This window comes from Bubalus kerabau, chromosome 18 (genome assembly GCF_029407905.1).
Source record: "Bubalus kerabau isolate K-KA32 ecotype Philippines breed swamp buffalo chromosome 18, PCC_UOA_SB_1v2, whole genome shotgun sequence".
Lineage (NCBI taxonomy): Eukaryota > Metazoa > Chordata > Mammalia > Artiodactyla > Bovidae > Bubalus > Bubalus kerabau.
In genome coordinates, this window is record NC_073641.1 from 778,772 (window position 1) to 791,136 (window position 12,365).

At 46.1% G+C, this 12,365-nt stretch overlaps 2 long non-coding RNA genes across 2 annotated transcripts; one reads left to right on the forward strand and one right to left on the reverse strand.

The window, feature by feature from the left end:
- Nucleotides 1-506: 506 nt before the first annotated feature.
- On the reverse strand, nt 507-4,085 carry LOC129633204 (uncharacterized). The gene is made up of 3 exons (XR_008704955.1): nt 3,916-4,085; nt 3,047-3,123; nt 507-725 (listed from the first exon to the last, which is right to left on the reverse strand). It is a non-coding gene; the product is annotated as an uncharacterized LOC129633204 (long non-coding RNA).
- A 149-nt stretch (nt 4,086-4,234) lies between these two features.
- LOC129632891 (uncharacterized) lies at nt 4,235-6,705 on the forward strand. Its single transcript, XR_008704736.1, has 2 exons — nt 4,235-4,493; nt 5,534-6,705. It is a non-coding gene; the product is annotated as an uncharacterized LOC129632891 (long non-coding RNA).
- Nucleotides 6,706-12,365: the final 5,660 nt, after the last annotated feature.

A 12,365-nucleotide genomic window follows, 5' to 3' on the forward strand; every position in this document is an offset into this window, starting at 1 on the left:
TGAGGGCCCCTCACAATGACGGTGATGGTGACGAGGAGGAGGAAGTGAAGCGGGCTGAGATCCAAGTGTCAGTCCCTGATTCAGCCATCTGTGTGTATGAACTCATTTAACCTCATGACAAGATTGTGTGTTGGGGTTGGGGGGTAGGGGGTGAGTCCTGCCACTGTTCTCACCTTGGAGCCAGCAAGTTCACTCTCGGTGTCCAGGGGTGGCTGCAGCCACTGGCCACAGACTGGACAGCTTTAACACAAATTCATTCCCCCCCCTCCCCAGTTCTGGAGTCAGAAACCTGTGATCAAGGTGTGGGCAGGGCTGAGCTCCCTCCAGAGGCTCCAGAGGAGGGTCCCTCTGGCCTGGTCCAGTCCTTGGGGGACGCCAGGCCTCCCTGGGCTTCTGGCCACATCACCCCGACCTCTGCGTCCATCTGCACAAACCTTCTCCCCTGGGTGGCTCAGTGCCTCAGATCACCCCCTCTTTTCTTCCAAGGACACCTGTCGTTGGATTTAGGGTCCACATGCATCCCGGGTGATCTGGTGCAGGGGTCAGGAACTTACTTCCATCTGCCGAGACCTTTCATCGGAATAAGGCCACCTCTGGAGGCTGCAGAAGGATGGATGGCTTTCGGAGCCACCACTCAGCCCAACATACTTGTCATGAAGCCACAGGGCAGAGCCTCACTGGGCTTGGTGAAGGGAGCTTCGAGGAAGCAGGGCCCAGTCCTGGGGCTGCCTCAAGAAAACAGTTAGGATCAGGACACTCGGGCACAGAGACCAGATGGGCAGGGCTCGGAGGTGTGCTGGTGGGCGTGGGGCTCACCTGCAGGGAGCCTGGAGCCTGACATGACGGCCCAGGGCTGGGGGACACAGTGCATGATTTGGGAATGGACACATCCCAGCGCGGACGAGGGGAGGCAGGCCCAGGGGCTCAGGCCAGGGGAGCCCAGATCTTCCTGCTGCCCTCAAGGGGCAGGTCAGATGGGCACAGGAGGGAGCCGTGGTTTCAGCAACCTGGGTCGGAGTCCTGGTCTGCTGCTGTGTGGTCTCTGGTGAGTGACTCAGCCTCTCTGAGCCCACCGGAGAAGTGCTCGGTGGTGCCCGGGAAACAACGCATGCATTTTGGAACTGGGAGAAGAATCCTCGTCACTTATTGGTACAGCTCAATCTTTTCTGGAGGCCATAACCAATGTCTTTATGTTTGATGTTCATTTCAAAGTCAAGAAGTTTTTAAAAACATATGTGTGGCAAAGGATTTAATTGGACTTGGAAAGGCTCTTCTTTCTCCTTTATGAGCATGGCCATTTCATTATCATATGAGCAATAATGATATATGACTGAATATTCACATCACCAGTGAGAACTTCCCCAGTGCCAGACTCCAAGTTAAGTACTTTAGGATAACCCAGTGATGTAATGACTTGTTTCCCAGGTGGTTCAGCAGAAAAGAACCCGACAGCCAATGTAGGAGATGCAGGAGACCTGGGTTCAATTCCTGGGTTGGGAAGATCCCCTGGAGGAGGAAATGGCAACCCATTTCAGTATTCTTGCCTGAAAAATTCCACAGAGAGAGGATCTTAGGGGCTGCAGGGCTGCAAAGAGTTTGACACGTATGAGCCACTGAACATGCACACGGTCGTGTAAATACTGTTGTTATCTCTGACAAATGGTGAAGCTTCGGTGTTGTTGATTAGTCATCAGATTTTGTCTGATTCTTTGTGACCCCACGGAGTAGACACTCCATGGAATTCTCTAGGCCAGAATACTGGAGTGGGTGGTGTTTCCCTTCTCCAGGGGATTTTTCTGACTCCCCACATATTGTAAGACTAAACTTGAGAATTCTTGTTTTTCTTTCATTTCAAATAGCCTTTGGGAATCTGAAAGGACAGTGTAGGTACTTTCAAGATGTCTTCTGCAAAACAAAGCCCTTTCGGCAAATGTGGTCATAATACCCAGGTGGGTGTCGCTGTTGTAAGTGTCACATATCAGCCAGAGGCAAATTCTGAGCTCTTCCTCTGGCAGAAACAAATTGACAAAATAAAGCAGAAAGAGAGCTGGGAAAACAAACCACATCAACAAGTGGAAAAGCGTTCCTCATGAGACAAAGCTAGAGAAAAACCCAACATCCTTGTGGCCCAAAAACCCTCTTAGAAATGAATGTTCCATAAGGAAGAGACGAATCATGTCAAGTTCCAAGGAGAGGCAATGCCCATGGCCAGTGTAGCTTAGAGAAGGCCTGACCACTCGATGAAGACACACACCAATGTAAACCCTTTGCAGACAGCAGTGACGGTCATCACCATAATAAGTGTTTAGTCTGGGGACAACCTGCCCTGGGCGCCAATAAGCGAGCAGACCTGGTTCTCTTCCTCTGCCCCCACACCATTCACTCATAATGGCAGCTCAGGTGCTTTCGTGCCCTGCCTGCCTGTCTGGCTCATCCATGAGCTTGGACCACCTCCAGGGAAGGACTCCGCCTTCTCTTCTCTATGTGCCATGAATCTGCACACAGTGGGCCTTCAGAACCTCAGGAGACTCACCCCACCCCCACTACAGCCAGACCCTCCCCAGGCATTAAAACAGCTGTGGAATCACTTTGGCCCAAGTCCTACTTACGGATCCTTGGAGCCCACTACAGCCTCTACGGCATGATTAATCAGGCCCTTTATACACAGATTCCTGCCTGTCAGATCTGAGCTTTGGATTCATGGTCAGCTCTGTCCCTCCCGTGGCAGCCAGGTGGGTCGCAATGCAGACAAAGGAGCTCAGGAGCTGAGTGTCAAGGGAAGCATTGAAAGGACAGTGATGGATGCAGTCTGTTGCAAACTGAAGGAGGGTCCCTGCATGCCTCAGAAACGGCCTCTGGTGTGCAGGTGTCGAGAAGGGCCCCCACGGTGCAAAGGAAAGAGGGGTACTCGGGGGCAAAGGCTCTTGGCCTCTCCGGTAGCAGCTCCAGGTGGTAGCTCGTGAACAGTGGACAGCCAATGTGGTCACATGAGCATGACGCTTATTCCCTCACAAAGAAAGAGAAAGGGGGCAGGGTGTGGGAGTACCTGGAGGATGTGGTGGGTTGGATGGAGGGACGTATCCTTCCTCTCTCCAGTGAAAATCGCTTTTTTGAGTCTCAGAGCTGCGAGAAGGCAGTTACCAAGTCAGGTCCCCACAGTATCCGGTGTGGGCTGGGTGTCTTAGCCCCCGTCACATGGACAAGCCACCGTATGGCTTCCCTGAGTTCTAACAGCAGGATCGGGGGGTTTTGTCTAGGTACACACTTCCTTGCTCTAGCTGTGTTACCCCCTTCTCTGAGCCCCAGTTTTGTCCTCTAGAAAAAGGACATCGATTGCTACCTTAGCAGGTTGCTACCTTAATCCCATGAAGACTAATATGGTTGATACTACAATGAATAGCTGGCCTTAAGAGATACTGGGCTTCCCTGATAGCTCAGCTGGTAAAGGATTCTCCTGCCATGCATGAGACCCCGGTTTGATTCCTGGGTCGGGAATGCTGATCCGCTACACAAGGGACAGACTACCCACTGCAGTATTCTTGGGCTTCTCTTGTGGCTCAGCTGGTAAAGAATCTGCCTGCAATGCGGGAAACCTGGGTTCAATCCCTGGACTGGGAAGATCCCCTGGAGAAGGGAAAGGCTACCCACTCCAGTATTCTGGCCTGCAGAATTCCATGGACTGTATAGCCCACAGGGTCGCCAAGAGGTGGACACGACTGAGGGACTTTCACTTCACTTTCAAGAGATATGACCTGAATCCGGATTAAACTGGAGTCTCCCAGTGTCATCTGGCATTTCTTCCCTGAAGCCAGCCAAAACCCACACAGGTGCATTTCCAGGGTCTTCACGTAGCCAGCTGGACAGAAAACCCAGCGTAGTCCAAACAAGCTGACAGTCAAGCAGGAGAGGACTCACGGGCAGACGGCTTCCCTCCGGTCTCAGGTGGAGCCCCGGGACCACAGCAGGAACCGGCGCTCTCAACCCCTGGGCTCAGCAGCGCCCTCCTTCTCAGGCCAGCGGCTCTGCCCTAACGGGCGCAAGAAGGTCACCAACTGCCCCAGGTGAACTCACACCCCCTCCCACTGCTGCAGCCTGACCTCACAGGCCCCCACCCCTTCCGGCAGAGCCAGCCCTCCTCTTCCTTTGAATCCAGCCTGAGGCCTGGTCCTGGGTCCCGATTGGTCAGTGCCAATCATGGTGCCCAGGGATGGAGCACACTGATTGGCCAGGTCCAGGTCATGTGACCATACTCGCCAAGACACGTGTGAGCTGCTCACGCTCTGTCAGGGATGGAGAGAGTGCAATGCCCCCAGAGCAGGGCTGAGAGTCCGGTCACTCTGTCCGTGTGTTCAGTGTCCTGGGACATGCCTGCACATCATCTCTACACACCACTTTGTCTCCTCTGCAGACCAAATATTCATGACACACCTTTTCCCTTCCCAAGCGCTGTTTCACGCACTGACATTCAAGGGAGCAAGACCTCCTTTTGGAAGGTAGGTTTGGAGATCCTCTCTTAAACTCTGGGCTTGTTCCTTGTATCGTGTTAGAATAGTTTATTCAGTCTAAAAACCCTCACTGAGCACCACGACATGCTGCTTTGCCTATTCAGGATTCTTAGCTGTTCTGAGTAGAGGGCATGGCCTAGGGGCCTCCCAAAGGGAATGAATTTTGTCCAAGGAAGTACCTGAGAGGCTGAATCACTGAATCACTTTGCTGTAAACCTTAAACAAATTGTAAATCAACAATACCTCAATTTAAAGAAAAGATATTCCCTCATCAAAAATGGTTCGAAATTTTGTCAAGTTTTTCCTTCAATTGTTGGTTTTTACTATGTGTCTAATTGATTTGGTGCTGTCTTTTGAGGTAGGGATCCAACTTACTTTCCCACATGGACACCAAATTGTCCCAATGGGATGATTCCTTTGTCCTTTCTCCTGGAAATATCCTTTCTGCGTTTACACATTAAGAAGCTTCTTTTAAAAATGCCAAGTATCAAGAACTTCAGATCTTTGGAAATTTGTACAGCACCCCAGAAGCATGTTTCCGTTTCTGTGTCTTCTCTTCACACTTCACCATTGCCTGTTTCTAGTATACACAAGTACCCTCAGAGGGTTCTCTGTAGTGAACCATGTATGTTTCTGTGAGGACAGAGGATGTGAGCAGAGAGGAGGGACTGGGTGACCCTAGTGACCATGTAACCATGCTCAGCAACCCCAATATTAAGTCTGGCTGAGACTTCCTAAGGCAAGGTCTGTGTTTCTCCCTCTTGCTGTCTGGATATGCAAAATGATGTTGGTGGATTGGGACTTGGGTCCCTGGGTCCAGCAGTGTAGAGATATACCCATAGCCTGCTTTTCCATTATATTTTCCTCCTGTGGGCTCTGCTGAGCTGGTGTGGAGATATTTCTGCTAAAGGCTTGCGAGGTAGTCAATCCTTCTGCTTCTCATACCCTGCCTTGTCTGTACTTCTGTCATTTTTTTAAATATAGCTAATTTTCAATGTTGTTAGCCCTTGTGTCATTCGGACTCTCAGGCACCTGTGGTTTAATAGACCTCCAAGTCCCAAGAGCTCTTTGCCTGGTGGAGACCTGGAGAACTCAGGGAGCAGCACCACATCACACTGAAGCCCGGACCAGAGAGAAGGTTCTTGCCAGGAAGGCTCCATCCCTGCTGGGGGTGGGGGGGGGCGGTTCGGGGTTCACATCTGATTGTACATCCCCCGGGCCTTCGGTGCAGGCCCCACTCTGAGATCTGGAAAGGAGGTGGCTTCCCTCCCTGACACAGAACTAGTATATTTTTTTGTCCTCGTCATTGTCCAGTCCCATTTGGCTCCCAGGCTCTACACTTGACCCTCACCCACAGGATCAGAAGAGCCCAGTTCTAGAGGAGTTTCATACAAGGAGAGGCTCCCGGAGACACTCCAATGCCCGGGCCTAAATAAGCATTTCCTTGGAGTTTCACAGCCCTGGGAGGAGATACTGGGTTTGTGTCCATTTTACAGTTGAATATGTTGAGCCTCAGATCATTGTGTGATTTGCCCTGGGTCACTCTGCAGGTCAGTGTAAGGTGGGATTTGAATCCAGACTCTATGTCTTGGAGCCTGTGATTGTACAGGTGCTTCTGCTCGTCGGTAAAATTTATTTCATGTTGTTTTTTTTTTTTTTGATGCATTTGTATATGGTACTGTTCTGTTCTCTCTCTGATGGCTCATATCCTGCTACATTGCTGAGTTTATTAGTTTTAATACTTGTTACTTGGTGGAGTTTTTATGGTTTCATATAAATTCTGTCATAATCGAATAGTGGCAGTGTAACTTCATTTGTTCCAATGGGGATGCTTTTATTTCCTTTTCTTGCCTAGTTATTCTGGGTAGGACACTTCCACTACTATGTTGAACAAGATTGGTGAGAGTGGGCATCCTTGTACTATTCCTGATCTTTTAGGAAAATCTTTCACCTCTTTACCACTGACTTGGATGTTAGCTGTGGGCTTGTCTTATATACCCTTTAGGATGTTCCATGTTTAACCACTGTATTGAGAGATTGTACCAAAATTGATGTTACACTTTGTTGAAAGCTTTTTCTGCAATTATTGAGAAGATCACATGATTTCATTCTTAATTTTGCTCATATTGTGTATCACAGTGATTGATGTGCAAATACTAAATCATGCTTGCAGGCACAGAATAAATTCCATTTGATCATAGTGTATGATTCTTTTTAATGTGTCTTCAATTTGGTTTGCTAATATTCTTTTGAGGATTTTTACATCCGTGTACACCCGGGTCAGGGTTCTCTGGTGGTTCACATGGTAAAGAATCTGCCTGCAATGCGGGAGACCAGGGTTTGACCCCTGGGTCAGGAAGAGCCCCTTGAGAAAGGAATGGCTACACACTCCAATATTCTTGCCTGGAAAATTCTGTGGACAGAGGACCTGGTGGGCTACAGTCCATGGGTCACGAATAACTGGACATGACTGAGTGACTCACACTTACAAGAGTGCTTCTTGACATTCTTAATATCTAAATTTAAGATTTTATCTCAGTCAAAAATTACAGCCTCAGGCAAAAATGTCAAAAGTCCAAGAGTCCTTAGAAGTAAATGAGGATACGGCATAACAGATGAAAGCAAGAAGGACTCCACATAATGTACTTTTCATAAGAATTTTAGGCCTTCAGAGGAATTCTCACTGAACTGAATTAAAATGCAAGCTTTAGTTTAAAATGGAAACCTTTTTTGGTATTATGTTTCTATGTTGAGACTGAAATGTTGTTATTTATGTGTGAGATATTAAGCAATACTGTGTAGCTATTAAAATCATATTTTCAAAACCTTTAATGACATTTATAAGCACTTATAGTGGAAAAATAGCTAGGAATAGACGATGATCCCATATAGCTTTAGACGACAGTACAAAAGTGTTGAATGATAGTTTTCAGATTGTATTTATTAATTTTTAATTGAAGGATAACTGCTTTACATTGTTTGGTTTGTTTTCCTCATACAACAACACGAATAGGCCATAAGTATATTATCCACTCTTTGGTGAGCCTGCCTCCCACTTCCCGCCATCCCACCCTCTAGGTCGTCACAGAGGACAATGCTGGGCTCCCCATGTTATATAGCAACTTCCCACTAGCTAGCTATTTTACATATGGTAGTAGGTGATGTTTCAGTGCTACTCTCTCAATTCATCCCACCCTCTCCTTCTCCAGCTGAGTTCACAAGTCCTTCCTCTACATCTGTGTATCTATTTCTGCCCTTCAAATATTCACCAGTACCATTTTACAAGATTCCATGTGTATGCATTCGTATACTATATTTGTTTTTCTCTTTCTGACTTACTTCACTCTGTATCACAGTTTCTAGGTTCATCTACCTCAGTTAAACTGACTCGTATTGTTCCTTTTCGTGGCTGAGTAATATTCCATTGTGTATATGTTCCACGACTTCTTTATACATTGTTCTCTTGATAGATATTAGGTTGCTTCCATGCCCTGGCTATTTTAAATAGTGCTGCAGTGGACATTGGGGTGCATGTGTCTTTCTAGAGGTATGGTTTTCTCCGGCTATATGGCCAGTAGGGGATTGTTGCATCATATGGTAGCTTTATTCCTACTTTTTAAAGAAACCTACATTCCCTCTCCATAGTGGCTGTATCCATTTACATGTCTACCAACAGTGCAAGAGGGTTCCCTTTCTTCCATGTCCTGTCCAGCATTTATTATTTGTAGAATTGTTGATGATGGCCATTCTGACTGGTGTGAGGTGATACCTCATGTAGTTTTGATTAGCGTTTCATTAGTAATGAGTGATGTGGAGCATCTTCGCGTGTGTTTGGTGGCCTTCTTAATGTCGTCTTTGGATAAATTTGTTCATGTCTTCTGGTCACTTTTCAGTTGGTTGCTTTTTATCTGATATTAGGCTCGATGATCTACTTGTGTACTTTGTAGATAATCCTTTGTCAATTGCTTCATTTACAATTACTTTCTCCTATTCTGAGGGTTGTCCTTTCATCTTGTTTATAGTTTTCTTTGCTGCTTATATACTTTGAAGTTTCTCTAGATGCCATTTATTTTTATTTTTATTTCAGTCATTCTCGGAGGTCTTGCTGTGATAAATGACAAAGAGTGTTCTGCCTATGTTTTCCTCTAAGAATTTTATAGTTTCTGGCCTTACTTTTGGTCTTTAACCCATTGTGAATTATTTTTGTGTATAGTATGAAGAAGCGTTCTAATTTCATTCTTTTACATGTAGTTGTCCAGTTTCCCAGCACCACTTACTGAAGAGGCTCTCTTTTCTGTCCTTTTTCCATTGTACATTCTTGCCTCCCTTGTCAAAGAAAAGATGCCTATAGGGGTGTGGGTTTATCTCTCAGCTTTGTGTCTTGTTCCATTGCCCTCTGTTTCTGCTTTTGTGCCTGTACCATAGTGTCTTGATAGTATAGTCTGAAGTCAGAAGGTTGATTCCTCCAGTTCCACCTTTCTTTCCAAGATTGCTTTGGCCCTTCTGGGTCTTTTTTCCCCCCATGTAAATTGTAAAATTGTTCGTCCTAGTTCTTTAAAAAAAAAAAAAGTCATTGGTTGTTTGATAGGGATGAATTGAATCTTCAGATTGCTTTGGGTAGTATAGTCATTTTCACAACATTGATTTCTTTCAAGTCAAGAACAAGGCATATCTTTCTATCTGTTTGTTTCAACTTGGCTATCTTTCATCATACAGCCTGTCTTTCTGCATACATGTGTTTTGTCTGTTTAGGTAACTTTAATCCTAGCTATTGGGGAAGAAAAATGGAAACCCACTCCAGTACTCTTGCCTGGAAAATCCCATGTACAAGGAGCCTGATAGGCTACAGTCCATGAGGTCCCGAAGAGTCGGACACGACTGAGCGACTTCACTTTCACATTTCACTTTGATGCATTGGAGAAGGAAATAGCAACCCACTCCAGTGTTCTTGCCTGGAGAATCCCAGGGATGGGGGAGCCTGGTGGGCTCCCATCTATGGGGTCACACAGAGTCGGACGTGACTGACGTGACTTAGCAGCAGCAGCATTCCTAGCTATGCTATTCTTCTTGTTGCAGTGGGGAATGGCACTTTTTTCTTAGTTTCTCTTTCTGATTTTTCTTGTTGTGCTGTAAGTCTGCAAAGGATTTCTGTGTATTAATTTTGTATCCTGGGCTTTACTAAATTCATTGATTAGCTCTAGTAATTTTCTGGTTCTACCTATAGGGTCTTCTATGAATAGAAACAGGTCATCTGCAATCAATGACAGATGGACTTCTTCTTTTCCAATATGCGTTCTTTCTCGTTTTCTTCTCTGATTGCTGTGTCTATGACTTTAAAAACTCTATTGATTAATAGAAATAGAGTGGGCACCATGATCTTGATGCTGATCTTAGAGGAAATGCTTACATTTTGACACCATTGAGAATAATGTTTGCTGAGAGATTTTCCTATATGACCTTTCTTATGTTGAGGTAGGTATCTTCCATGCCCATTTATGGAGTGCTTTTTAAACTGGTATTTAGTTTTGTCAAAACCTTTCTCTGCATCGATCAAGATTATCGTATGCTTTTTATCTTTCAGTTTGTCAATATAGTGTATCACATTGATTGATTTGCAGATAGCGAAGAATCTTTGAATCCCTGGGATAAACCCCACTTGAACTTGGTGTATGATCCTTTTCATGTGTTTTTGTTTGGTTTTTGCTACAATTTTCCCCAGGATTTTTGCGTTGATGTTCATCAGTGATGTTAGCCTGTAACTTTCTTTTCTGTGTGGCATTTCTGCTTCCTTTTGGTTCATGGTGATGGTGGCCTCGCAGAATGAGTTGGGAATGCTCCTCCCTCCACATTTTTCTGGAACAGTTTGACCAGCATAGGTATTATCACATCTCTACCATTTGAGAGCATTCATCTGTGAAGTCCCAGGCATTTCTTTGTTGGAGACTTTTGATCCCAGTTAGTAGTGCTTGTGATTGATCTGTTCATAGTTAGAGCTTGTGACTGGTGTTGGTGCTTGACTTATTCATATTTTCTCTTTCTTCCTGGTTCAGTCTTAGAAGATTGTACTTTTCTAAGTATTTGTCCATTTGTTCCAGGTTATCCATTTTATTGTCATGCAGTTGTTTCTAATTGTCTCTTATGATCCTTTCTCTTTCTGTGTTGTCTGTTGAAACGTCTCCTTTTTCATTTCGAGTTCATTTGAGTGGGCTGCCTTCTATGGGGTCACATAGAGTTGGACACGACTGAAGCGACTTAGCAGCAGCAGCAGCATATAAGGCTCAGCGACCCCGAGCTTTCCCAGATGTGGGATTTTTAGTGCTAAAACCAGGACAGCCCCGGGCAAACCAGGATCCTGGTCACCCTAGTTCTGTGTATCGTCTTCCTCAATCCTGAATGCTCCCCCTTGTCTGTCCCACCCCGTGTTTACTATCCAATACTCCTCATCCTCCGTTTCTGCTTGCACATCACTTCTGCTGCCCCCAGGGAGTGGTTTATTCGTCCTGTCTAGGAGCTCTGGGGCTTCCCAGGAGGCACTGAACAGAAAGTGAAAGTGTTAGTCACTCAGTCATGTCCTGACTCTTTTGCGACCCCATGGACTGCAGCCCGCCAGGCTCCTCTGTCCATGGAAATCCCAGGCGAGAATACTGGTACCTATGCCCTCCTCCAGGAGATCTTCCTGACCTGGGGATAGAACCCAGGTCTCCCGCATTGCAGGTGAAATCTTTACCATCTGAGTCACCAGGGGTGCTAGTGGAAAAGAACCCGCTGCCAGTTCAGGAGACCCAAGAGATGTGGGTTCGGTCCCTGGGTCTGGAGAAGGAAATGGCAACCCACTCCAGTATTCTTGTCTGGAGAATCCCATTGATAGAGGAGCCTGGAGGGCTACAGTCCAAGGGGTCTCAAAGAGCCAAACATGACCGAGTGACTTAGCACAAATGCTCAGGCTCTCCTGGCAGTGACCACTGTGTTCTAACAGCTTCTCTGTCTCTCTTCAAGTTATAAACTCATTAAAGACTGAGGCAGTTTTTTTTTTTCCTTCTACCTATAATCTCAGAGCCTAGCAGAGATTCTGGTGCACAGTAGGTGTGCAATGAAGTTTTATTGATTTAATGACTATCAGTATCAACATATCAAGTGTCATCTATTTCATATCACTACGTGGGATGTTATGGACTGAATGTTTGGGTCCCCTCCAAAACTCATATGTTGAAGTCTTAACCCCCAGAGCAGCTGTATTTGGACGTGGAGCCTTTAGGGAAATGGATGAGTGTGTGCTAAGTCGCTCAGTCGTCTCCAACTCTCTGCGACCACGTGGACTGTAGCCTGCCATGCTCCTCTGTCCATGGGATTTTCCAGACAAGGATACTGGAGTGGGTTGCCATTTCCTCCTCCAGGGGATCTTCCTGACTCAGGGATCAAGCCTGTGTCCCAATGCAGGGGGCCTGGGTTTGATCCCTGGTCAGCAAAACTAGATTGTACCTGCCGCAACTAAGCCCTGGTGTGATTAAATAAATTTTTTTTTAAATTCAAGTAACACTAAATTCAACACTATACTTTAAAAACAGCATGTGCAGATTGAGCCTATTCCTGTTTACAGTCACTCTATCTATGCAGCTGTCTATCCATCCTTCTATCTGTATTTGTTATAACGGTGTTCACCAACTGTGGATATTTATAGTATTTCTGTGATCATAAAGTCAGGATGATTTGAACTTAGGTAAAAAAAAAAAAGAAGTGGAGAAGGAAATGGCAACCCACCCCAGTGTTTTTACCTGGAGAATCCCAGGGACGGGGAGCTTGGTGGGCTACCGTCTATGGGGTCGCCCAGTCGGACACAACTGAAGCGACTTAGCAGCAGCA